Here is a 26,862-nt window from a genome sequence, read left to right as displayed (position 1 = left end):
ACATAGATGGTTTCAGCAACCACCGGCTAACGCAAATGATTCTTAACGTTCAATAACGTCTTGCTGTAGCTACGAAAAAAATTCACAATTTTAATTGAAGAAATTACATTGTAATAAATGATGAATTTTATAGATTTTGGAGAGCATACTTTTACCGTCATTTCATAATCGATCCGTACAAGACAGCTGGACACTCTTCAAAAGCAAGTTGGCTTCATTAGTAAGTGAACATATTCTTATATTCAAAATACCAAGCGATTAACGGAATTCTTGGTTCATGACGTAAGAGATTATTAAATTAAAAACGAGACTGTGTGCGGTGGCTAAACACGCGCATACCGCTGCGTCGTGGCAAAGCTACAGACACTTTTTGGGTAACTTGCTCCGCGATACATGCTGCCCGCGATAGATATTTTTCTCGCGATCTACCGTCACTGCTCACAATTAACACATGAAAGTTTTGCAAACAAGTGTGCCCAGATCATCACAATAACAGCATCACGTTGCACAATGATGACCACATTCCCACTCCATATATTGATATGCGTGCTTTAACGTCCTAAAACATTAATGTGATTATGAAAGACGCCGTGTTGGAGGGATCCAGGAATTTCGACCACCTGGGATTCTTAACGTGAACCCAAATCTGAACACACGGGCCAACAGCACTTTCGTCTCCATCGAAAGTGCGGCCGCCGCAGCCGGGATTCGATCCGGCGATCAGCGGGTGAGTAGCCGAGTACCTTAGCTACTAGACCATCGCGGCGGGGCACATTCCCATTCCAGATCAATGCTGTATTAACGCTTTCAACACTTTCTTTAAATCAGCTTCCGCCTTTGAAGATCATGCAAAAGTCTCCGATGTAGCTGATCTAGACTATCCCTTTTTGCAGCCCATCGAGATCACTGTTGACGGAGTCGCATCTATGGTAAATCTTCTTACATGTTTAACACCAAAATGCTAAAAAGTATGGCCTCACCTCGAATATAATATTATATCACATAGCTCAGCAATCACAATCAACCGGACAGCTTCTACACACAGGAAAATCACGAAGGTCGACGCCGTGTTTAAAAACGGCAATAACAATTTATCTCAAAATTGCAGACCCATTTCTCTAACACCCATCCGCTGGAAGATGCTCAAGCATATAATCACCTTCCATATTTACAATCACTTGGAGCAAAATAACCTTTTGTTTCAAAATCAACATGGATTTAAAAAAGCCCTATCATGTGAAACGCAGCTTTTCGAATTCACAACTGACCTACATCATAATTTAGGTCTAAACCTAAAAGTTTACTGTCTTTTCCTGATTTTTCGAAAGCCTTCAATCGCATTGCTCAGTGTTGACTACGCTATAAACTATCCTCCTTCTCCCTAGATTCTTTAACTCTGTCATGGATACAGAACTTTAGTACTAACCAGCCGCAATTCTTCATTGTTGATGATTTTTCCTCCCCACTTTCATACGTTTGTTCTCGTGTGTCGCAAGGAAGTGTTCTCGGTGCGCTACTTTTTCTTATTTATATTAACGACTTATCAAGTAATTTATTCTCACAGGTGCTCATTTTCGCTGACGACTGTTTAACTTACCGATCAATAACTAGTAATAGTGATCGCGTAATAATTCACAACGACCTCGACCTCATTACCAATTGTTGTGTTTGTTGCCTTATGTCCCTTAATTCAAGAAATTGTTAACTAGAGTCCTTCTCTCATAAATATGATAACGCTCAGTTCTTATACTTTATTAATGGCAACCGCTTATCTAGTGTTAACTCTTTTGAATATTTAGGTGTAACTTTGACTTCTGACCTTTTCTGGAGTGCACCCATGACCAACATCTGCAGGAATGCCTCATGATGATTATACTACTTACGCCGCAATCTAAGTAAGATTCCCACAAATATACGTGCCTTAGCATGGGTAAGATTTTTTTGACCTCAGCTTGTATTTACTTCTGCAGTTTGGTCCCCTCATTACAATAATTTTACCAACATACTGGAGTAAATCCGGGATAAAGCTGCTAGATTCATCACCTAAAACTGCGATCGTAGCGCAAGCATAACATAATTTAGGAAGAACTTATCACTTTTCCTTTTGAGCAGCCATCGTGATATACAACTCCTTTCATTATTTCATGAATACGTGCACGAATCAAGGCCATTCCCTTTAACATTGCAAACACCTGCATTCACAACAAGAGACTGCATAATCTTTTTTTATTCACACGCATCTACGGTAAACATATATTTTTAACTCATCTGCCCTCCCCCGCGTCATCCGCATGTAAAACGACCTAGCAGGTGACATCGTAGTTGAACGCAATCAACAAAAGTTCCGGCACCTTCTGATCACCCATTTTCAAGGTTAACAGCTTGGTTTCATGTCCAGTTCTGTACCTACGCTTTTATTGATTGCTGGTTTCTTGGGTTACTTTGTTTTCTTCTATCATTTTGTTACTTTATTTTAAAATTCTTTAGAAGGTTTGAATGCTAACACGTCATTCAATTCTGTGTGTATTCTTGAGCAATGTTTTGTTTTGAATAACAGGAAGATTTTTTACAAGTTGTGTTTACTCTTTTATAGCTTGTTTTACGTCAATGTCTCACATGTTTAATCATCTGCTTTTTATTGCCGTTGTATTTTTAGTTATAATAATTTATTTCTTTTTTCATCATTTTTGTTGTTAGGCGTTGAACAATTATCGACAATTTTTATGTTAATCTTATGTAGGTTGTGCAAATCCAAGCATATTTCTTTCATTCTCTCCTTACACAATGCCCTGCTTGGCCTGTAGGGCATTTTAAATGAATATATAAATAAATGGGACAAACGCTTTTTTTTTTTTTTTTGCTGGTTGGGTGGCCAACTGCGGTTTTGCGCTGCCCCGCTGCTCGCTCCCTGTAGTGTTTTATTCCTTTCTCGTTCCTAAATCGCGGTTCACGTGTATAATTATCACCAGGTCACCATACTGACATTGACTGGCAAAAAAAAACGTCAATCAGGTAAGGTTTGCATCGTTCCTTGCGAGTGCCCAAGCCGGTACCACCGACGTACACAGTCAGGTCCGAACAAAAGAAGTACAGGCGCAATGAAAAGTGGGCAGACCCCAGCATCGCGTGGCAGAATGCATCAATGTGCCGGCTAGCTATGAGACATGACGAGACACCTGCTGCAGGGTGCATGCGCGTCCCGTTTTATCTATTGGCTTCTCATGACGTTCTGTTGGACGCGGTTACCATAGCCAAAACGACAACTGGGTGTCGCTTTCTTTGCTCCTTAAAATATGTGCTGTTCTTTTACTTAGCGACTGCGACGGGGCCGGTTGAAGCGCTGGCTCGCGTTGTTATTGACACGAGTTGATTAGGATAAGTAGGCATAGCGAGCATAAGGGAGCAAGCGCCCTGCAGCGGATAAGTAAGAAGGCGCCCTACAACAAGCATCTCGTCGTGTCTCGTCGCTAGCTGGCTCATCGATGCATTCTCCCACGCGATCTCGTGGCCTGCACACTTTTGATCACACTTGTACATTGGCGACAGATAGCTCGCGTTGTGAAAGCAACGTACCTTTGGTAAACTTGCTTTTTGAACAATCGCCTGCAGATGCGGGCAGTTCTGAATCTTTTATGCTGTGCGAAGTTACCTCGAGTGCTTTTAAGTTCACTTGGGCAATTGCGCCCTCTGTAACAAGGTAGGCGCGAGATTTTTATTCCCGGCCATGAGCTCATATTATAGGTAATCTGTATTTAGGCGATAGGCACAAAATTATTGGGAGCTTTTTCCGCTTGAGTGATATGTGGGGTTTAACGTCCCAAAATCACCATATGATTATGAGAGACGCCGTAGTGGATGGCTCCGGAAATTTCTACCACCTGGGGTTCTTTAACGTGCACTCAAATCTGAGCACACGGGCCTACAACATTTCCGCCTCCATCGAAAATGCAGCCGCCGCAGCCGGGATTCGATCCCGCAACCTGCGGGTCAGCAGCCGAGTACCTTGGCCACTACACCACCGCGGCGGGGCAGCTTTTTACGCTTCTCGTTATAGTTAAGTTCCACTGTGGCTAGAGCTAGAATATCTCATAGCAAGTAATGATCGGTCTGCTGAGTATGCAGCGAACACGTATACTAACGAAACATAGTTTTGGGGTGAGTGCTTACAGATCGAAGAGCCATATTTCTAAGAAAATAAGCTTTGGGCATGTATTGTACAATTTTGTTCTTTGTACACCCGTTGACAAAATAAGACGGGACGTGCGCGCGACGACCGCCATCCGATAAAACGGCATCGCCACGCCATCTGACGTGGAGAGTGCGCATGTGCGCTCTTTCAATTTCGCTTCCATGTCTTTTTACTCTCTTGCGGCGTACCAGTGATTACATGTAGCGTTTTGTGCTAGGCGTCACTTTCTTCATTCTGTGACGCGCTCAGTTCCACGGGGGCATGGTGGCGATGATGTGTATACGACTCGCTGCGCCCTGAATAAAGAGATATCATATCTTGTATGAGTGGCAAGCCGGTGATACACACGTCATCAATCCCCTTCTCTGCACGTTGTTTTACTTGAGGCATACCATGCGATAGTTAAACACGAACGAAGGAATCGGAAATAAAAAGGTGTTGAGCTTAAAAAAGTACTTCAGTTTATTAACGTATTATAACAAGATGCAGGCAGATCACTTTGCACATGCAACAAAACAGGCGAATGGACTAGAAAAAAAAACAAATGCTGTAATAGGCGAGGGCATGGGTTAGCCTTCAAAGAACAATAAAAGAAGGCAGTTGAGGGCGAGCGAAAAAAAGCAACGGCGAAAATCATCACATCTGCTCTGTTCACCCCCTTTGTAACAAAAATTTAATAGTGCGTGAAGTGGCCGTTCACAGAAATTATTTCTGATATCCTACTTGGCATAGATTTGTATAACGAGGCGACGTAATCACCTTCCGACCGAAGGGCCTCCCAGTCTTCTTGAATCACGTTCCACAACGCGTTTGACGTTGCCCTGGACAATTTGCGCCTAGACAAACCCCACTTCATTCGAACCCACATATTCTCGACTGGGTTCGCGTCCGCGCCACAAGGAGGCCACGGCAATGTGAGTACGCCAAGATCTTCAAGCATGGCGGTCACTTGACGAGCTGCGTGTACGGGGCTTTCGCCCTGCTGGAAGGTGAAGCAGCCATCGGGGGGCATATGGGAGCACGGTGTCTCTTAGCAGGGAACTGTAGGAGGGCGCTTAGAATTAGCCAATAATGCGGACAAGTGGCCCTAGGACATCTTTGCTTATAGATCCCAACATGAACATTGAACACCAATTACTTAAGAGGTCACTCCGAGTATAATCAGGGCGGTACCTGCAATTTTAAAGAACCAAAATTGGCAGGTAAAGGGTGTAGAAAATTGATTGATTGATTGATTTGTGGGGTTTAACGTCCCAAAACCACCATATGATTATGAGAGACGCCGTTGTGGAGGGCAAAGGGTGTTGAAAATTCATTTGTAAATTAGTTATTTGCGTTTTGCTAAAAACTCGAGTGTGATTTAAACCGTCGTGCGAACAGCACGTACAAGACACTGTGTCAAAAACTTAAAACTGGTATTTAACGTGCTGCTAACGAGGAATTATTTGTGTACATTCTGTAATTTGCAGTGTGTTTTGGTCTATACTGACATTGTAGAATAATTTTATTTTTCAAAATAGGTTTTGCAAGAAACTAAACAATATTACATGTACAAAAATATTTCAGCATATGCAAAGCGTCAAAACATTAACATCGTGAAAAGTGAACGCATTGGTTACCTCAAACTTGCGGCCGGCCACACCCTCCTCTTCTGATCCCATCGAGTGCAGGAAGTCGGCTCGGCAGAAAAAAAAAACGACATTTTTCCATTTTTCTTCCATCCAATGCTTATAGTTCAAAGCGAAATACAGGTGGTGGTTGCGCTGTCGCTCAGACAGAAAAGGCTTTGCGCCGCGGCAAAATTGTAAATTCCGGCCTCCTTTGTTCGTCGGCTCACTGTCCTTGCAGAAATATTCAGTGATAGTTTGTTCCAGATTTCCTTGGCGGAGAAGAAAGAATTCACGACAGCTGCTGCCACATCAAAATGTCGGTCTCGTATGTCGTGACTCTTGGCCGCCCAGACCACTTGGCATCAGCAAGTGTTTCATCTTCTCTAAAAGCGCGTAAAATCCTGGTGATCGCTGTCTTCAACCTCCCAGTTCTTCGGGCAATTTCTCTCTTCGGGACACCCTTCACAAAAAGTCAGGCGATGTATCGCCAATTTTTAAGGGGAACACGAGGTGCCCTTTCAGTGGACGACAGACATTTGTCCGCCGCTTGATATTTCTACATGTTTAACAAGTATCGCTAGCCATTCAAAATTTCGAACGCATGACGGACGGGGGAAGATAAGGGAATGGCGTGACAGCAGTATTTTTGCCGAACCACTGAAAATCAGCTCATTGACATGTAGATAAATCTAAGGTCGCACGGTGCACCTATGGCTGGCTTTTGATAACTACACTTTTTAATCGTCGTTTCAGTAGAGAGAGGTGAGCCATGCAAATATTTATTGAAAAACATGTGTTTGTGAACAGAAAATTTGCCAGCTTAAATGCCTAATGCCGTATTGAGTTGTCAATAAGTACAATGAAACTGTTGCATCACGTGCGTGGTCACGCTCAGACACTGATTGGCCAGTTTTCCGACAGGATACGAAGCGATGCAAGTCTTGAGAACTATTCGCTGTAATCACACTTCTTCAGATCTTGCGATATCCTCCATAGAGAGCATGTAAATCATAACGCGTTCCGCTTGGCTGCAGGAAGTTACGAAAACACGCCAGAGCAGTGATAAATTCAAAAAAGCTGAGTGGCATCTGAAAAGAACAAAGTGTGTTCATGAATGATTAAACGTTACATGCTTCTCTGTACTCTAAGTGCGAGTTCTTTGAACCATGATAAAACGAGAAGGACGCTTGAGATTCGCGCCCAAGAGTAGAGCACGAGAACCTGATCGAGTATACTTTGCAACACCTTCTCCATAATTAGCCTCAACGGGCCGCGAGGAAAAGAAAGCCTGTGCGCGTAACATTGAACACACTTTCGCCACGCAGAACGCGCAAATTTTTCGCCCTCTGCCGACGACGCTTATGTAGACACCAACACCGCAATGTCTGCGAAAGGAGCTTTTCATAACAGCGCATTAAACTAAAAGTTTGGCTGCTCTGCGTTGTCTGTGAAGCCAGCCGCGTACACTTCACCGCCACTGTGCCTACGTTGAACTGAGCGCGTCACGAAATTAAGAAAGCGATGTCTAGCTCGAAACGCTACATGTAATCACTTGGGACGCCGCAAGAGAGTAAAAAGATAAAGCTGCGAAACTGAAAGGGCACGCATGCACACACTCCACGTCAGATGACGAATTCAACTTCCATGTTTTGGGGATCTATTTGATTGACTTGCACCAATGGGACCCGGTTCATGGATGTGCATGAGAAGTTAAGAAATTATGCAACATGAGTTCAGCCGTGCTGGCACAGTGCAACATCACCAGCGAACGACAAGGTGCCAACCAGGTGGAAGCCCTCTTTCTGCTTTCTTTATTTATAGAAGCACAAACGTCTTGAGAAACCCACTGTTTAGTAAAGGCGGGTATTCAGACGCAGCATTTAGACCTGCGTCTAAATGCTGCGTCTTCTGCTCTGCGCTTCGTGTGACGGCACCAAACCAGCGCCGTCAGTGTAGGACGTACAGGAAAATCACGAACTAGTTTTAGTGTTCTACCTCTCCTGCACCTTATTAAACAAGCTGCGTGGTTGAGAGGTTACCATTGCTGCACCACTGAAACATATGGCAAGGGGAGGAACCTCGTAAAATGGATCATGTGGTGCAGGCGAATCGAACCAGCTCTTAAGCGCACGAGCATTTTCGCATTTCACCCCAATAGAAATGTGGCCACTCTGGCTGGGATCAAATATGTGTCGTTGAGCTAAGCAGTGACACATAATGTAACTAATGCACAGAGATGGTGTTTCAGTTTGAACGTCATTGAAGTGCGGAATCCAAACTACTGTAGACAGCGAACCTCTGTGGCCAATCATAAACACCCTCTACGAGATGCGTGGTAATACATTTACAAATACAGCATTGCAAGTGTGATGTTCAAGATGACCTGTTGTAGTGGACGTTGTATATTTAAACATTCTTGCAGAGTGGACATTAGGGAATAGTCATCCTATCGTTGCATGGCAGTCTGGAAATTTAAGTAGCATCGAAGGAATCCTTCGATGCTACGGGTGTTAGACCGGACCACCCATGTCGTTGTCTGAAGTCAGCCGCGCCGACTGCCCCTGCTGCTGGATTCTCGTTTACCGACGCGCAGCGCTCTTGCACTGCCGGACTCCAGGCTCTAATCTTGACCAGCAGGTTCGTGTTGAATTTCAATACTGCTTCTCGCCGTGCGACGACAGGTCTGAAAGCAGCGAGTGCCTTGACGGTACTTCTCGCAGCGCGCCAGCAGGCCCTAAAAGCGGTGAGCGTCTTGTCAGCTAAGCTTCCCGGACTTCAGCGCCTTCCTCGCTGCGGGCTCTCCACTCCACGTCGACTGCGCCAGTTAATTTCCTTCTCCTCCTCGACTAGCTTCTACACTAGCTAAGAAGATAAGGTGTTTGGGGTTCGGAAAGGGTTCCCTCGATGACTCGAGTACTCGGTGGCAGCGCGAAGGAAGAGCCATAGAAGAAGAGCCAACCGGAACCAGCAGACTAGTATCGGATGGTGCGAAAAAGATCTTAAAGCAGTCTTAGCACCTATGCCCTCTAATGAGCCTATGATTCCCGCTTGGTTCAAACATGTGGACGCTCTCTTTGCGGCATTGAGCATACCTGAGGAAATACAGGGCTCGATACTTTTACCATTTTAAGTGACAAGATGTGCATATTCGTGGCCAATCAATCAGAAGCTGGGGTAATGCCGTACTCAGATTTAAAGTCTAAATTGCTAAGGGAGCTGCGTATGACTCCGAGCGAGTACCGCCGTATATTTGTGGAAATCAAAACAGAAGCAGGTGAGTCTTGGAGCCAGGTGACGGCGCACCTGGAGATTATGTTCACCTACTACCTGAGAGGTAGAGAGGTGGAGTAGTTTCAAGATCTTCGGGAGTTGCTAATCGCTGATATGCTAAAGCAGTTAATGCCAAATGAGCTCCGCTCACTGGTGCTTCAGCAGGAAGTGAAGGGCTGGTTAAAGCCCAAGGACATTGCGGAATCGGCCACCAAATTTTGAAGAAAGCCTCAACAGTAGCAGGCAGGGCAGTTGCCGCGGTATGGCACCAGGAAACTTGAATTATAGGGCGCAAGCCAAGTACTTCACTGGTAGAAGCTTCAGCCCTAATTCAGGAGTGTGTTTTGGCTGCGGAAAATGGGGCCACTTTCAGAGAGATTTTGCGAGCTCTCACGTGAGACTGCCGCTATTACAGCCGAAGTTTCATGCGTAACTTCCCACAATAAGCGATCATTTGATAGCCGAGCCACACTGTCGCAACACTTCGCGGTTAAGAAAAACTCCGTAATGAGGGATCCGTCAATTTATATTCTCGTGGAAAACAAAACATCTTTCGCACGCCTTGACTCAGGTTCAGATGTCACAGTGGTATACGTGAGAATGAAGTGCCTGCTGATACTTTGGGTCAGAGTAACGGCACAATAGAGCTAACCAACGCTTTCGGGCAAGGTGTGAAAGTGCGTCTAGCGTGTGTACCTCTCGGACTTCCAGTCTCGCCAGGAAGTGTTGCTGATCCGGTTAAATTGCGATGTACAGTGATCAGTTGGCTTTGAGTGTATCCGTTTTGCTTACACGGGAAGAATACTAATGTATCCGTCACCACCGGTAAAAGCGACTAAATCGTCTAAAGGAGCGTGCTGTGAGGGGAAACTGTGTAAAGCAGGATATTAGACAGGAGCAGTATGTACCGATGCGGGAGCCAGAACATGTGTCTTGATATTCTAGCCCTAAGGCTAACGCCGTGCAGTGCACAATGGAGAAACAGAATGAGCAACGGAGCCGCGATCAACTACGTCCACGTCACTTGAGGAGCAGGCGGAGTTGAAAAGCCTCAATTATGCTGCAGAATGTGCAATTGTGGACAACGAGCAGCTTGGTCCATTTGATGGAAATTCTCTCGATGGACAGCAGAAACGAGATGAGCCACTGGCTGATGTGCGCCGTCAGGTGAAAGAGGGATCACACTACATAGTATATATATATATATATATATATATATATATATATATATATATATATATATATATATATATATATATATATATATATATATATATATATATATATATATATAATCCTACTTTTAAATTCACATATAAACCAAAAAAAAAGTGGATGGAGGGAAGGCCGCTGTGATAGCTCAGTGGTCAGTGGTTAGAGCATCGAACGCGTTATTCGAAGGTCGTAGGTTCGATTCCTGCTCACGGCTGGTTATTTTTTCACCCACTTTTATTTCTTCTTATTTACATTCCATTTGTTCTAATAACTTCCCCTATACGTTCCTTGGCATCATCGTCTGTTAAATCTCATATATATATATATATATATATATATATATATATATATATATATATATATATATATATATATATATATATATATATATATATATATATATATTCCAGTAGATCCTCCGTGAGCGGTCACAACGTGGTTTATTTCGACGTTTCGACCTAGAGTGTGGCCTTCATCAGGATTAAAGATACAGTTTGTTGGTGCTCAGCTTTATACAATCTCAATTCAGAATTCAGAAGGCAAAATATATATATATATATATATATATATATATATATATATATATATATATATATATATATATATATTGTGGTAAAGCCTTTGAACAGTGGGTCGTCCTCTTCAGCGCCTTCTAGTGGGTCGCCCTTTTCATAAGAAGAAGAGCAGCTTGCGCAGAGAGTCGATCCCCGCATTGACTGTCGCTGTCGTTAATCATCGCTAAGTGTCCGCCAATAAACCGCTTAACGATTTGGTGGAGAGTTCTGAGAGTGCTGTGCCCTTCAAACACCTTCGATCCGCATTCGATGCCCTTGGAGCTTCGATCCCGTACCGTGACTCCAACCATGCACCAAGACGCCTCCCAGCAAACGCTTCCTCCTACGCCGACGCCATGTCCCGGTGTCCCCCGCATCCGCGACCCTCCTGTCTTCACCGGAGCGGATGGCACCGACGTCGAGGACTGGCTGGCCATGTACGAACGCGTGAGCGTCACCAACCATTGGGACGAGGCAGGTAAACTCGGCAACCTGTTTTTCTATCTCGCGGGTGTGGCCGGCATGTGGTACAACAACCACGCATCTGATTTCCCGACATGGTCCGCTTTTAAAACCGCTGTCGTCGACGTGTTCGGCCGCCCGGCCGTTCGTAAGCTGCAAGCTGAACAGCGTTTACGTGAACGAGCCCAGCAGACCGGCGAGTCCTTCACAAGTTATATCGAGGACATCCTTGACTTGTGCAAGAAAGTCGACCTGAACATGTCAGAGGCTGACAAAATCACGCATGTTCTAAAAGGCATCGCCGACGATGCCTTCACCATGCTCCTGGCAAAGAACCCCCGCACTGTGACAGAAGTCATCATGTTATGCCAAAGTTACGACGAGCTGCGGCGGCAGCGCTTGATGACCCGTCGCCCGCCACCACGTGATGCTGATCTCTCGGCCTTGTCAGCAGTTCCTGACCACGCAACCTTGCTCGCCGAAATCAAGTCGTTCGTGCGTGAGGAAGTTGCCCGCCAGGTCTCTCTACTGGCTTTTGCTTCCCCACAACATGCTCAACAGCCATCAAGTACACTTCTACTTCCGCTCCGCCGAGCCATTCAGCAGGAAATCGCGGAGGTCGTCCCTGAATACCACCAGCGGCCTCCTGCATCTGTGCCACTCAGCTACGCCCAAGTTGTTGCAAGGCCGCCCCCACCGATTTCTGCAACTGTTCCCCTAAATTACACCGAAACCGTCGCGAGGCCCCAGGCCTTTGGAGAAACGGTCTCGCCTACATACGCCGGCGTCACTCACGTGCCCCGAGTGCCGCCTACCATGCACTCATATCAGCAGCCGGCTCGCCAATCGCGTTCTGCGACATGGATGCGACCCGCAAACCAATGGCGCACTGCTGACAATCGCCCCATCTGCTTTGCTTGTGGTTGCGTCGGTCATGTAGCATGCTATTGCAATAGTGTGCAGCAACCGCAGGTCGCCTCCAACTTTCCCAGCCAGTCAAGCCGCTCTTATGACCAACCGCCGCCTATGTCACCGTCGTCCCGCCCCGTTCCGTCTACCCGCCGTTCACCATCTCCACGACGTCGCTCACTGTCGCCAATGCGGCCACGTCCACTCGAGGGCGACCAGGAAAACTAGTCGTCGCAGTCCACGAGGCAAGGGCTGCGACGCTGTCGAACTGCGGAAGCCCTCAGGAAAGCCCGTCGAACGTGATAGACGTGCTTGTGGATGGCGTTCGTGCATATGCCCTTGTAGATACTGGAGCCGCCGTATCCGTGATGGACGAAAAACTTAGCCGATTACTGCGCAAAGTGACCACGCCGCTTTGTGGGCTCTCCCTCCGTACAGCCAGCGCCCAAAGTATTCACCCTACGGCGATGTGCACAGCCCGCCTTATGATTCAGGACGTGATGTATGCGGTCGAATTCATCATAATTTCTTCATGCTCTCATGACGTCATCCTAGGATGGGATTTTCTCTCCCGCCACGACGCCGTCATTCATTGCGCACCAGCAGAAATAGAACTCACGCCATTCTCTTCTTTGACGCCGGCCGACAGTCCATCCGCTGCAAGCAAGTTACTCGTCAGAGACGACACTCAAGTGCCTGCAAACTCGTCCGTTGCGGTGTCGCTCTACTGCGCAAGCCTTTCTGACACCGCTGCACTCCTCTCGCCATCTCATCGTGTCTTCATAAAAAAAGCTTGCTGGTTCCTTTCGCGACCGTGCAACTCACTCACGGCAGCACCACTATTTTTGTTGTGAACTCATCTCCGTACAGCGTTACGTTGGTGCGAGGGGAATGTCTCGGCAGCGTGGAACCCATCGAAGACGCGCAAGTTATGGATCAACCCGATTACATGCACTGCTCAAGTTCCCGTACGCTTGGTGCTGTTTCGACATCTACTTCATCATCCGATGATATATTCGGTCCCTGCATACCCGACTACCTTACGCAGGGCCAGCGTTCCCAGCTTTTGGGCCTGTTGGAAGAATTCCGCTCTTCTTTCGATGTCGCTCAACCTTCTCTCGGCCGCACATCCACCGTTACGCATCGCATCGACACAGGCGCACAGCCACCGCTGCAGCAACGTCCATATCGCGTATCTCCCGCAGAACGCCGTGTAATCAACAAGCAAGTCGACGACATGCTTCGCCGCGATGTTATTCGCCCCTCTAGCAGCCCCTGGGCATCTCCTGTCGTTCTCGTCACGAAGAAGGACGGTTCTGTGCGGTTCTGTGTGGACTACCGACGCCTCAACAAGATCACTCGTAAGGACGTGTATCCACTACTACGGGTAGATGACGCGATTGACAGCCTGCAAGGAGCAGAATTCTTTTCATCCCTCGATTTGCGCTCAGGGTACTGGCAAGTACCTATGGCTGAGGACGCTCGACCGAAGACCGCTTTTGTCACTCCCGACGGCTTGTACGAGTTCAACGTTATACCGTTTGGGCTGTGCAATGCACCCGCCACCTTTGAGCGCATGATGGATACAGTTCTGCGTGACCTAAAATGGCACACGTGCCTGTGCTACCTCGATGACGTCGTCGTTTTCGCTCCTGACTTCTCGACGCATCTTCAACGCCTTCGGCATGTTTTAACGCGTCTGAGCAACGCCAGTCTGCAACTGAACCTAAAGAAGTGCCAATTTGCAGCTCGGCAGCTGACAATACTCGGCTACGTCGTGTCCAAGGACGGAATTCTCCCTGATCCAGCCAAGCTTCGGGACGTGACCGAGTTCCCCAAGCCGACATCCGTCAAGGAACTGCGCAGTTTCGTAGGACTGTGTTCCTACTTTCGGCGCTTCATTCGAAACTTCGCGACTATCATATCGCCGCTGACGAAGCTTCTCGGAAGTAACGGGCCTCTCCATTCGTGGTCATCACAGTGCGACGACGCTTTCAGAATACTTCGTAGTTTGTTGACGTCGCCTCCCATACTCCGCCACTACGACCCTACGGCCTCTACAGAGGTACACACGGATGCCAGTGGTGTCGGCCTCGGCGCTGTCCTTGCGCAGCGCAAACCAGGGTTCCCGGAATATGTCGTGGCGTACGCGAGCCGTACGCTTACTAAAGCCGAGACTAATTACACAGTCACCGAGAAGGAATGTTTGGCAATCGTCTGGGTCCTTGCAAAGTTTCGACCTTATTTGTATGGTCGCCCATTTGATGTCGTCACCGACCACCACGCACTATGCTGGTTGTCGTCATTGAAAGATCCCTCAGGCCGTCTCGCCCGGTGGGCACTTCGCCTGCAAGACTATGACATCCGCGTGCTATACCGCAATGGAAGGCAACATGCTGACGCCGACGCCCTGTCGCGCTCTCCCTTGCCTGACGACAATGCCAACAACTCAGTGTATCACCTTGCCATTTCTTCGATTAGCATTCATGACATTGCTACTGAACAGCGCAAGGATCAATGGATTGCCTCACTGATAGACTTGCTGACTGATCCATCCACTCCATCCACTCGCGCGTTGCGTCGTCAAGCCCACCATTTCGCCGTTCGCGACGACCTCCTCCACCGACGCAATTACAACGGTGACGGCCGCCAGTGGCTACTAGTCATACCTCGCAGTCTGCGCTCTGACATATGCGAATTCTTTCATTCTGATCCGCAATGTGCGCACTCCGGGGTATCGAAGACTTACCACCGCATTCGCCAACGGTACTTTTGGCGCGGCATGTACCGCTACGTGCAGAAGTTCGTTCGCTCGTGCATAGAATGTCAGCGCCGCAAAACTTCAACGCAACTGTCACCGGTAGGTCTGCAACCTCTACCTTGCCCTGCCAGGCCGTTTGGGCGCGTTGGCATCGATTTGTATGGGTCACTTCCACTAACGTCAGCTGGTAACCGCTGGGCCATTGTTGCTGTGGACCACCTCACGCGATACGCCGAAACTGCCGCTCTCCCCGCGGCTACAGCGAGCGATGTGGCCTCCTTCCTGCTCCAACGATTCATGCTGCGACACGGTCCACCTCAGGAACTGCTCAGTGATCGAGGCCGCGTCTTCCTGTCTGAAGTCGTCGAAGCCATTCTCAAAGAGTGCAACGTTGTTCACCGCAAAACTGCTGCTTACCACCCGCAGACGAATGGCCTCACGGAACGCTTCAACCGTACGCTCGGCGACATGCTTTCCAAGTACGTCGCCGCCGGTCACACAAATTGGGATGACATTCTACCCTTCGTCACCTACGCATATAACACCGCCCCTCAAAGCACTACTGGCTTTTCACCTTTCTTTTTATTATATGGAAGGCACCCGTCGCACACCATCGACACTATACTTCCGTACAAGCCAGATCCGTCCGAGTGGGCACCTATTTCTGCTACAGCCAAGCTTGCTGAAGAGTGTCGAGAGCTTGCAAGGACCTTTACAGCGCATGATCAAGAGCGGCAAAAAGTCATTCGCGCTGACGCCAGCACTACTGCGCCCACGTTCCTCCCTGGAGCGCTCGTCTGGCTCTCGATCCCTACTACTGCAACTGGCCTATCTTCAAAACTATTGCCCAAATACGAAGGCCCCTACCGTGTCGTCAAATGCACTTCCCCAGTCAACTACTTGATTGAACCCATCGAACCATCTTCGGACATGCGTCGTCCAGGACGCGACATTGTTAACGTGGAGCGCCTGAAGGCCTACCATGACCCGCTCATTGTAACCACCTGTTAGGTCGCCAGGCGGCTCCCTTTTCGTACCTGGGGTAGTTGTGGTAAAGCCTTTGAACAGTGGGTCGTCCTCTTCAGCGCCTTCTAGTGGGTCGCCCTTTTCATAAGAAGAAGAGCAGCTTGCGCAGAGAGTCGATCCCCGCATTGACTGTCGCTGTCGTTAATCATCGCTAAGTGTCCGCCAATAAACCGCTTAACAATATATATATATATCTGTTGAACGGTTGCTTTATTATAAGGAGAAAGTAGACGGGAAACAGTCTCGCCAGTCAGTGGAGCCAGAGTCGCACCAAGACGAAGTGTTAGCGCAGCACAGCAAGTATTGCGGTGGTAGCTTCTCAGAAAAGAAAACGACAAAGCGCGTTAAAAAGCGGCTAGCATTGTGGTTCAGTGGCGGAACGCGTGGGTTCTACGTCTTGCGTATTCCCCGTTCAAAAGTAAAAGTTGTCAGGACGGAACCATCGCGTGTGCGACTCAAGTGTGAAATGGAGCCGTAAGCTCTTTGGAGGATTCAAGAAGCGGATTTGTTCATGGTAATTTTGTTTTGGGTTGCTCATTTAGGTTCGAGACAGTTTACTTGCGTGAATTCCGTGAATGAGAAATTAGTTTAGTAACTAGTTTTGCGTTTTTTAGTGTTTAGGTACGGCGGGTTGCCGAAGAGTGGTGACATTGTGAAAGTCTTTAAGTAAAAAAGTCAGGTATTTATCGGTAAAACGGCGGTTCGATAGTGTAGAATACACTGCCGTGAAACGTAGAGGCACAGGTAGCCTTTCATTGAGTTAGAAGTCTTCGCGTTGTTTTCTTAGTTGATGGCAACCAACCCCAGAAAAGCTTTTGTTTGGTCACGGACGTATCGTAGACGGCAATTGGAGGTTGCCTCTTCCAAAAGATAGGTGAATGTGCACGATCAGTCGCATTCTTCAGTGAGAGGCTGAACCAGTTGCAACAGGAGGTGGGCGACGTTGAATGAGAGGCAAATGTGAAAAAAAAAATAGTTTGTATTGAAGGCCCGCTGAACGAGGCTGCTTCTGCTCTTTCGCGTCTCGGATGATCACTGGGTTGCGTTAGTGTAACTCTTTGTGGCAAGGTGACGTTTTGTTAGTTTCATATGGTTGAGTTTTTTTTTCATTGTTGTTGTTGTTGTGTTGCCACTCAAGTAGCTTCTGTGAATTGAATGACTGTACAGGAGTTTGCATCGCACGTTTAAATGTTCTGCGTGATGTTAAGTGGGTCGAAGAGACTAATAGTTCCAGCGTGATGTGAAAATGTCTTGTATGTTGGACTAAGCATTTTTTGTTGTTGTTTAGATAAAAGCTTGCCTCTAAGTGATAAAACTGCTTTTAGGTGTATTAGATGTGTTGTGTAGGAATAGTTTTGTAGATGAAATAAGGCAGCGTTTGTGAAGTGAGTTCGTTATTCTTTTTTCTGGGTGCGATCCGTTGAGACTAAAATATACCTATAGCACTGGGTTCGTCACTCTCCTTGAGTGTGTTATGCGGGGCCTGGAGGGCGTATGGAGTGGGTCTCACGGGCTGGGACAATGACCGTGTGGTGTGGTGAACTCAAGAGGCAATATGCCGCAGGACTACTCATGGTACGCGTGCCCTGTTTAAAGCCAATGCAAACTGACTGGCGCCGTGGACTTCATTCAGAGTGCGTTCTTCATTGTTGTGCATTACGAAAGTGTTTTCTTTCGGAGGAGTATTTGAGCATTATGTGTATGTGTCGCTGTGTTTACTTCGCAGAAGGACGCGAAAGTTCCCCTGTTGAGATTGAAGTGACAATCGGTTCACGCATGGGCGCGCACCGAAAGTGAGTTTATTTTGATCAATATTTTGTTTTTGTTTTTTTGTTGTATCGCGTTACTGGACATAGAGTATCCTCAAGGCTTGTGTTCGCACATATTAAATTCTTAATGCAAGATATTATATCAATTGAATGTTATTGCATTTTTTGTTAGTTTTTTGTGCTCATCGGTACACCTTGTATAACTTATGTTCGCTATTTCGTGTTTATCTGTACAATTTGTATATCTTAATTTTTCTATCCTTACCGTAATAATGCTTGATGTTGCTACGTGCCAGTGCATGGAGCTGAAGAAGACAAAATAGATAGACTGGCGTGAGCTAATCTGTGTGGCGCTGCTCGCCTAACCGGCTGAAAATACATCGGTGACTACCCCTCTGAGTCAATCTCCTTCCCGTAACATATTTGGTGGAGTTGTGCGATCCCCGTCCTTGCCACGGAACTCCTAAGTGGACGCTCCCTCACGGCTTACAACATGACCACTCAAGACTCGGCTACATCCTCTCCGGTCGCCCGCCCTTCTGCCCAACCTGTCAACCCAGCGCCCGCAACAACTTTCGTGACGCTTCCCGCGCTCAAAGACCCCGGCGTGTTCTCGGGCAGCGAGGGTTCCGGCGTCGACCAGTGGCTACGCCTTTACGAACGCGTCAGCGCCACTTACAGGTGGGATCCCACTCTTATGCTCGCAAACGTCATCTTTTATCTCGACGGAACCCCCCGTGTTTGGTTTGATAACCACGAGCATGACATAACAAGCTGGGACAGCTTCAAGGCAAAGATCCGTGAGCTTTTTGGCAACATCTCTGGTCGTCGTGAAGCTGCGGAAAATGAGTTGTCGACTCGCGCACAATCTTCCACGGAGCCCTACATCGGTTATATTCAGGCTGTCCTTTCACTATGCCGCCAAGCTGACGAAAATATGTCTGAACCTGAAAAAGTTGCGCATATCCTAAAGGGTATCGCCAACGATGCGTTCAACTTGTTGGTATTCAACAATGTGTCATCTGTTGATGCGATCATTCAAGAATGCCGCCGGTTCCAACAAGCTAAAAGCAGACGCACCTCCTATCAGTTCCAGCGCCTCCCGAACACCACTGCGACATCCTCGTGTCTCGACACATATCATCCACCAAACACCTGTGACAACTTGACGCGAATCGTCAGGCGGGAGCTTGAAGCGGCTGCTCCAGCTAAGGTGGGACCAACGTCCCCCGACCCCTCTCCGCCAACTACGTTGTCTCTCATTCAAGCAGTCGTCCGGCAGGAAATCGCCAGCTTGGGAATTCACTCTATCTCACCGCCTCCCCGCACCGACTACCAGCCCCGATACACGCCTACACGTCTCTTCCCGACCGGCTCTCCCTCAACGTTCCGTAATCCGTCCGCATGGCGAACACACGATGACAAGCCGATATGCTTCTTCTGTCACAGAATCGGGCACATTTCTCGCTATTGCAGAAGTCGCTGGGGTCCTCCTGCACAACCGTCCTTTCGTCCCTTCTATGCCCGTCCCGCCTATCGCCATGAGACCAGACCGGCGCCCAACTTTCCGTCATGACGAGTGATTTTCGCCGCAAGCTCAAGAAGGTTCTCACACCGGCGACCACTCAGTTCGTCCGTGTTGCGGATGGTGGAATAGCATCTATCGTGGCAATGTGCTCCGCTCGTGTGAGCATTGCCGATCGGCACACAGTTCTTCTCTTCACCGTCCTTGATAAATGCCCCCACGACGTAATCTTAGGCCTCGACTTCCTGTCCGCGAATTCTGCCCTCATAGACTGTTCGACCAGTACGCTCCGTCTACACTTGCCCGCAACAGAACCTCTTACACAACGGCCGAGTCCCCTCTGCACAACGGGACACGCGCGCCTCCCTCCACAGACACTGACCTACATAGAGCTCGTCTCAATACCACCAGTTCCCGACGGTAACTATGTTCTGACGCCTATCACCGATGTCCTCATAAGTCGTGGCATTACATTACATTCTGTCCGTCGCAGGAAGTTCTACGTGCCTCCCAGTTGTCAACTTTAGCTTGTCACCTCAAGTTTTGCCACAAGGGATCTCTTTGGCGTTGCTCTGCACCTTAGAAGACAATGTGGTAGATCTTTTCGCGATGGCCGCCCCTTCTTACCCCCATGCTCAACATCAATCTGCCACTTGCTCCGATAGCGCTATTACTTCGATGATCGCTTCCAACTTAACGCCGCAGCAGACTGATGAGCTCCACCGGGTTCTGCTGTCCTACATCGACGTTTTTGACATCAGCGGCCGTCCGTTGGGGAAAGCTACCGGTATGAGCCACTGCATAAACACTGGTAATGAGCATCCTATTCATAGGCGTCCATATCGGGTGTCGGCAGCCGAGCGTCACATCATCCAAAGTGAGGTCGACAAAATGCTCGCCAAGGACATCATTGAGCCATCCTGCAGTCCTTGGGCTTCTCCTGTAGTGCTAGTCTGCAAGAAAGACGTGGCATGGCGTTTCTGCGTGGGTTGTCGACACCTAAACAAAATTACCAAAAAAGACGTCTACCCTCTGCCACGAATAGATGATGCGCTTGATTGCCTACATGGGTCCCGCTATTTTTCCTCCGTGGACCTTCGTTCCGGCTACTGGCAGATAGAGGTAGATGAAATGTACCGTGAAAAGACGGCATTCATCACCCTCGATAACCTATATCAGTTCAAGGTCATGCCCTTCGGCCTTTGTAACGCTCCAGCCACCTTCGAACGAATGATGGACTCCCTGCTCAAAGGATTCAAATGGTCCACCTGTTTGTGCTACTTGGACGACGTCATCGTCTTTTCACCAACATTTGAAACTCACATAGAGCGCCTCTCAGCCATCCTGGGAATCTTCCGTCGCGCTGGCCTGCAGCTCAACTCGTTCAAATGTCACTTTGGACGCCATCAAATTACAGTGCTTGGCCATTTAGTAGACGCCAACGGTGTACAACCAGACCCGGCAAAAATCAGCGTGGTCAAAAACTTTCCTGCACCACGATCTGCGAAGGATGTACGCAGCTTTATCGGACTACGCTCCTACTTTCGACGCTTCGTGAAAAATTTTGCACACATAGCGAGGCCGCTTACGCAGCTCCTCAAGAAAGAAGTTCCGTTTTCATGGGGCTCCGAAGAGACTTCTGCGTTCTCGACTCTCGTCGCTCTTCTCACTACCCCTCCGATTCTGGCACACTTCAACCCTGCTGCCCCTACAGAAATCCGTACAGATGCAAGTGGCCATGGCATTGTTGCAGTGCTGGCTTAGAAACAACATGGTCATGATTGCGTTATTGCATATGCCAGCCGCCTCCTATTCGCCCCTGAACGTAACTATTAGATAACAGAGCGTGAGTGCTTGGCTCTTGTATGGGCGGTGGCGAAAGTTCGACCTTACCTATACGGACGCCCATTTTGGGTAGTTACCGACCACCACGCACTCTGCTGTCTCAACTCTCTGAAAGATCCTTCAGGCCGCCTGGTCGCTGGGCTTCGTGCCTGCAAAAGTTTTCCTATTCGGTGGTCTACAAATCTGGCCACCTACACCGTGATGCCGATTGCCTCTCGTGTGACCTATGGCAACGTCGTAAAACACCGTCGCTGCTACCCGCTCGCCATCTTCAACCAATTGACATACCGCGGAACCATTTTACCATGTTGGGTTAGACCTGCTTGGTCCTTTTCCCACATCAACATTGGGAAACAAATGGATAGCCGTTATTACAGACTACGCTACATGCTACGCTATTACGCGAGCTCTACCGACCAGCTGTGCAACCGACGTCGCTGACTTGTTGTTACGGGACGTTATATTGATTCACGGTGCTCCGAGACAGCTTCTCACAGACCGTGGCCGTACATTTCTATCCCAAGTCAACGCCGACATTCTGCGTTCTTGTTCCACGCAACACACACTGACAACCGCTTACCACCCTCACACAAACGGCCTCACGGAACAATTTAACCGCACTTTAACAAATATGCTCGCTATGTACGTGTCGCCCGACCACCGAGACTGGGACCTTGCCTTACCCTACGCAACTTTCGCGTATGATTCATCTCGTCACGACACAGCGGGCTTTTCGCCGTTCTACTTATTGTACGGAAGAGAGCCGACTTTACCACTGGACACAGTCATCTCAGCTCACACCTCGTCCAACACCCAGTATGCCCGCGACGCAATTCCGCGAGCCGATCATGCCCGTCAGCTCGCTCGCGCTCGGCTGATGGCGTCGCAAACCAACCAATGCCGTCGGTACGATGCGGAACATAGAGACGTACATTTCGCTCCCGGTACCCTCGTTTTACTCTGGTCCCCTCATCGTCGGCTGGGCCTATCCGAAAAACTTCTGTCTCATTACACGGGACCCTACCGTATATTGCGTCAAGTAACACCTGTCACCTACGAGATCAGCCCCATCTGTCCGTCATCATCTACTATGCGGCCCAGTGATATCGTACACGTCTCGCGGATCAAGCCCTACAATAATGCGTCAGATAACGACATTTAAGCACCGGGACGGTGCCTCCGCCGCCGGGGGTTATGCTACGTGCCAGTGCATGGAGCTGAAGAAGACAAAAGAGATAGACTGGCGCGAGCTAATCTGTGTGGCGCTGCTAGCCTAACCGGCTGAAAATACATCGGTGACTACCCCTCTGGGTCAGTCTCCTTCCCGTAACAATATTATACAGAGTGAATGTTATTGCATTTTCTTGTTAGTTTTTGCATGCTTAGCTGTACATTTTTTATAACTTACGTTCGCTATTTTGTGCTTATCTGTACATTTTGTATACCTTAAATTTTCTTTCCTTACCACTCTTTACTATTGCGTTGTATCTTTCATGTATGATTTTATAGGAGGTCCCACTCACAGTCTCGCGACTTTGAGACCTCCTTCTGTATTTGTACATAACACATGCACTTGTATCACTTGTATTTCAATTCTGAATAAACTATAAACTATAAAAACTATCCAGTAACACTTTTGAGAGGGGAGGAGTTAGTATAAGGTAACACTTAGCGGCGTGTTGTGCGTAGCGCAATTAATGCGGCTGATGCAGAACGTGGAGCAAGCTCCCGACCCGTCAACTAACAAAGCTGATCGGTTCCGTGAAGGCGAACGCGGGGACCTGCGCACGGGAAATAAAAGAGACTCCTTTGTTCACACGGTTCACGAGCGAAGCCGTCAAGGTCGCCCCCATTTGGGACAATAAGGGGAAGGCTTTTACTTGGAAGAGCGTCTGGCAAGAGGCAGGCCAGGCGCCGCCGTCTGAGTTTAAGCGGCCACTGGATGAATAAAGTGCGCGCTCTTTCATCCAGTGGCCGTGGGCTGACCATGGTTGCGGCACGGAGACGACAATATCCTGCCCCGCTAAACGTCATTACTCAGTGTTGTTAGGATGGTGGGGCGCCTCGCTGTCACATGCACACCTGGTAAGCGCACAGGGCCCAACGGTGTACTCACCACTCTTAAGGAGGCTTCTACAAAGCAACATTTATGAGATAGCTGATGGAGCTCGAGCGCGAGAATGGCTACCGACGGAGGTCTGCTTGGTATGGGCGAGAGTGTGACACGAGCAGAATTTATCCCCTCTCGTGTTGTATTTCGTAACGTGATTTTTACCAATGCAGTGCTTGTTGTGAAAATGTTTTTGCGATTGGTTGTGGCGATGCGAGCCAACACGTGCGATTGGCTCGTGTGGAGACCCTTTGTTCAACCGAGGGTTGAAAAGATGATGTTTGAATCTGAAATGAAAGGAGCGGAGGTTAGGGCTTGGACTCGGGCAGACGCCTGGGTGCTGCAATAAAGCGTCTCTTCTCCGGACTATGGCTCTTCCTTCGCGCTGCAACCGAGCACTCGAGTAATCGGGTGACCCTTTCTGAAACTCAAACACCTTATATCCTTAGCTAGTGCAGAAGCTAGTCGAAGAGGAGAAGAAAATTAACTGTATCAAACAGCGGAGTAGATGAAATTTAGAGAATGGAAAAGACACATATGTTGAGCCTGTCATTTTCGCTCACCTCTCCTTTATGGCGCTGCTAAATTTCTTCCCCATCAAGTAATGCACAACTTAACACCAGCTAAACGGCCGCGGAAAGCACAGCCCAGCTTTACACAAAATATTTTGGCACTATTTTGCATCATGAGATTTCCGGGTGTAGCAACATGCTGAAGAATGACTGGAGAAATCAGTCACAAAAAGAAAGAATTATTTTGATGATGGTAAAAATGCAATGTTGCTTCTCACCTTGCTCCCTGCTGCTTTTATATGCTTCCATGCTGACACGAACGCATAACTCTGCTCATTCTCTAGTTAGTAAGAACTTAATTGTAGTTCAAAAGTGGCGGAGGCTGAATGGGAACAGAGGCCCCACTAGCTCAGCGAGGTGGCCCCACCCTAAGAACCCCATTAGCAATTTGCCACTTTATCTCTACTCCCTCTTATACGTACCTCTACCTTGAACAAGAGAAAGAGAGAGAGAGAGAGAGAGAGAGAGTGTGTGTGTGTGTGTGTGTGTGTGTGTGTGTGTGTGTGTGTGTGTGTGTGTGTGTGTGTGTGTGTGTGTGTGTGTGTGTGTGTGTGTGTGTGTGTGTGTGTGTGTGTGTGTTTCGTCCTACATGGCTAGAGCTGCCCAAGGACTATGCATGCATCCCTGGCATCATCGGAGCCATAGAAGAAACCAGTGTATGACTATCACTTTATTGTAGGGCACACAATACTGCCAACTTTTATTATTAAGCTGTCAGGTATGAAGTAGAGGATACAAACCGCTTAAGTATATTCTGTGAAAGAATTACAAGTAAATTTTTCTGCGAGCTCATTTGTCAAGAAAGCAAGAATAAAGATGTACCTGTAATTTGGAAGCATAGTAAACAAATAGTGGATTAAGACGCATTGAAGGTAGGCCAGGCCTATTAGAACCCACTTTGTAGGTAGCTTTCAGGCCCACATGTCCAATTCCAGATAATACACCCAAGGTCTATGGCATTAAAGTGTGAATGCAGAAAATGATAAATAGGCTAATAAGTCCACTAATGTAAAAAAAAAAGGCAGATCTCACGTACAGTGGGAATCGATGATATTTGAAACACGAATAAGGAAGGTTCATGTGTTGCTTAAAATCAAAACAACGTTACGAATCAGACGTGAATTATACCGAACATGACTTCCATGTCATGATTGTTATGTTTAAACATGTCATTTACCTTCATCTTCTATTCACGTCACGTGATACGAAATTTGGTATATGTGGAGCTAGCGAAACGGCCGCAAGCGCACTGTAAGCGTAGTGTGTGCTGATGTTTTACATCACATGCATATCATGATTATTATGTTCAGACGTGTCATTTACCTTCGTCATTCATTCACGGCACATACGTACCAAATTTGGTATATGCGAAACTAGCGAAATGGCTGTGATTACATCATGAGCGTGGTATCATGTCATGTTCTCACATGACACGTATGTCGTGTTTATCATGTTTGCACCAGTCATATACCTTCGCCATCTATTGATGTCACGTAACACCAAATTTGGTGTATGTGAAGCTAGAAAAACGACAATGAGAGCACTATGAGCGTAGCATGTCTTGTTTTACATGACATGCATGTCATGATTTCCTCGTTAGGGTCTGTCGCTTATGTTCGCCATACAGTCATGTCATACCATACCAGTTTTTCAGTATGTCATGTGAACGAAACCACCGCAAGAGCAGCAAGACAATGAAATGTAAATCATGACATACATGTAAATATTTGCGTGTTATGTCTAGTCACTTATGCTCGTCATACAGTCATGGTATGCCATACATATTTCAGTATCGATACCATTATCGAAATGGCCAGGAGAGCTAAGAGTCGTAGGCGGCTAGATATACGCTCAAAGTCTCCTAAGTTCGCTAAGAAATGCTTCGCATTTAATAAACTAAAGGAGTGAATCAGAAAAGCAATATGGTAATAATTGGAGCACAACTTTTGGTCTTGCTCGTAGTTTCTCAAGCTGTAAAGGAAAGGCGGGTTTGGAAACAGCTACACATGATTGTGGTTCACCAAGCCCAGTGCTATTAAGGTTTACTGGGAACTCTTCAAGGAGAAGACAACAATAAATTTATTTGAGAAAAGTTGCATCAGACTTTCAGTGAATGACAATGAACCTTCGGCTGCTATCTAGAGGTATGTAAAGCACAATAAAATTAAAGCACATCCTTCACTTGAAGGTCAATGCATGTGGCAATATAGCTTTCAGAAGTGAATCGTTATTAGACATTAATTTCATATATTAAGTATTCTCAAGAAAGACAAATAGCGAGAAGTAGAAATGAACTGACCATGCACCACTAAGACTCTGCAGATACTCAATAGAAGGCAAATGTGGGTGAAGCGTACTTGATGGGCACTCTACCGTAGTATGCTGGCAGTCTCATTAAGCCGTTGCAAAACGAAAAACGCTGAAGGATGTGTCTTTTTCCTTATAGCTGTTGTTGTGGCAAGCTGCTGCTGAAAAAACAGTCATGTGCCAGTTGTGTGCCTGGTATCTAAAATGTGTAGGTGTGGGGGGGGGGGGGGGGGGGAGAGATAGGATTGTGAGCAACGGTGGATGCAGACAAGTGGAATATTGTCACAAGATGCTTTAGTTGATCTAAGATAGGAGCCTGCACATACAACACATACAACTTGGCCAGCACATACAACCCTGAAAAAAAATAACTCCATTAAAGAAAATGAGAGATCGAGTGTTTATTTACATCACGCTCATAACAAAAATTTTCCGCCCTACAGTGTTCAATTGACTAAAGAAAAAAATTTACTTCAATGGTTCATCTATCTATCTATCTATCTATCCCTCTATCTATTTATCTATCTATTTATCTATCAATCTATCTATCTATCTGTCTATCTATCTGTCTATCTATCTATCTATTTATCTATCTATCTATCTATCTATCTATCTATCTATCTATCTATCTATCTATCTATCTAGCTGCCTACGTCTGGTTGCTCTCAGGATCACTCCCTTAGCTTTGGGTAAACGAAATTAATACGGGTGGGTAAGATGGTTTGAAGAACAAGATGC

The 26,862-nt window shown here is 47.3% G+C and overlaps 2 long non-coding RNA genes across 2 annotated transcripts in view; both read right to left on the bottom strand.

Annotated features, from left to right (window-relative positions):
• LOC142777373 (uncharacterized) overlaps positions 1 to 26,276 on the bottom strand; it is an 85,216-nt gene extending 58,940 nt beyond the window's left edge. The window contains exon 1 of the long non-coding RNA XR_012888062.1: positions 26,117 to 26,276. This is a non-coding gene — a long non-coding RNA (uncharacterized LOC142777373). The remainder of the gene's footprint in view (positions 1 to 26,116) is intronic.
• Positions 4,207 to 6,350, bottom strand: LOC119161720 (uncharacterized). Its single transcript, XR_005108521.2, has 2 exons — positions 5,809 to 6,350; positions 4,207 to 4,485 (listed from the first exon to the last, which is right to left on the bottom strand). It is a non-coding gene; the product is annotated as an uncharacterized LOC119161720 (long non-coding RNA).
• Positions 26,277 to 26,862: the final 586 nt, after the last annotated feature.

This window comes from Rhipicephalus microplus, chromosome X, assembly GCF_043290135.1.
Source record: "Rhipicephalus microplus isolate Deutch F79 chromosome X, USDA_Rmic, whole genome shotgun sequence".
In the NCBI taxonomy this organism is placed as follows: domain Eukaryota; kingdom Metazoa; phylum Arthropoda; class Arachnida; order Ixodida; family Ixodidae; genus Rhipicephalus; species Rhipicephalus microplus.
The sequence above is the reverse complement of the archived record's forward strand: the minus strand, read 5'-3'. Positions and strand labels throughout refer to the sequence as shown.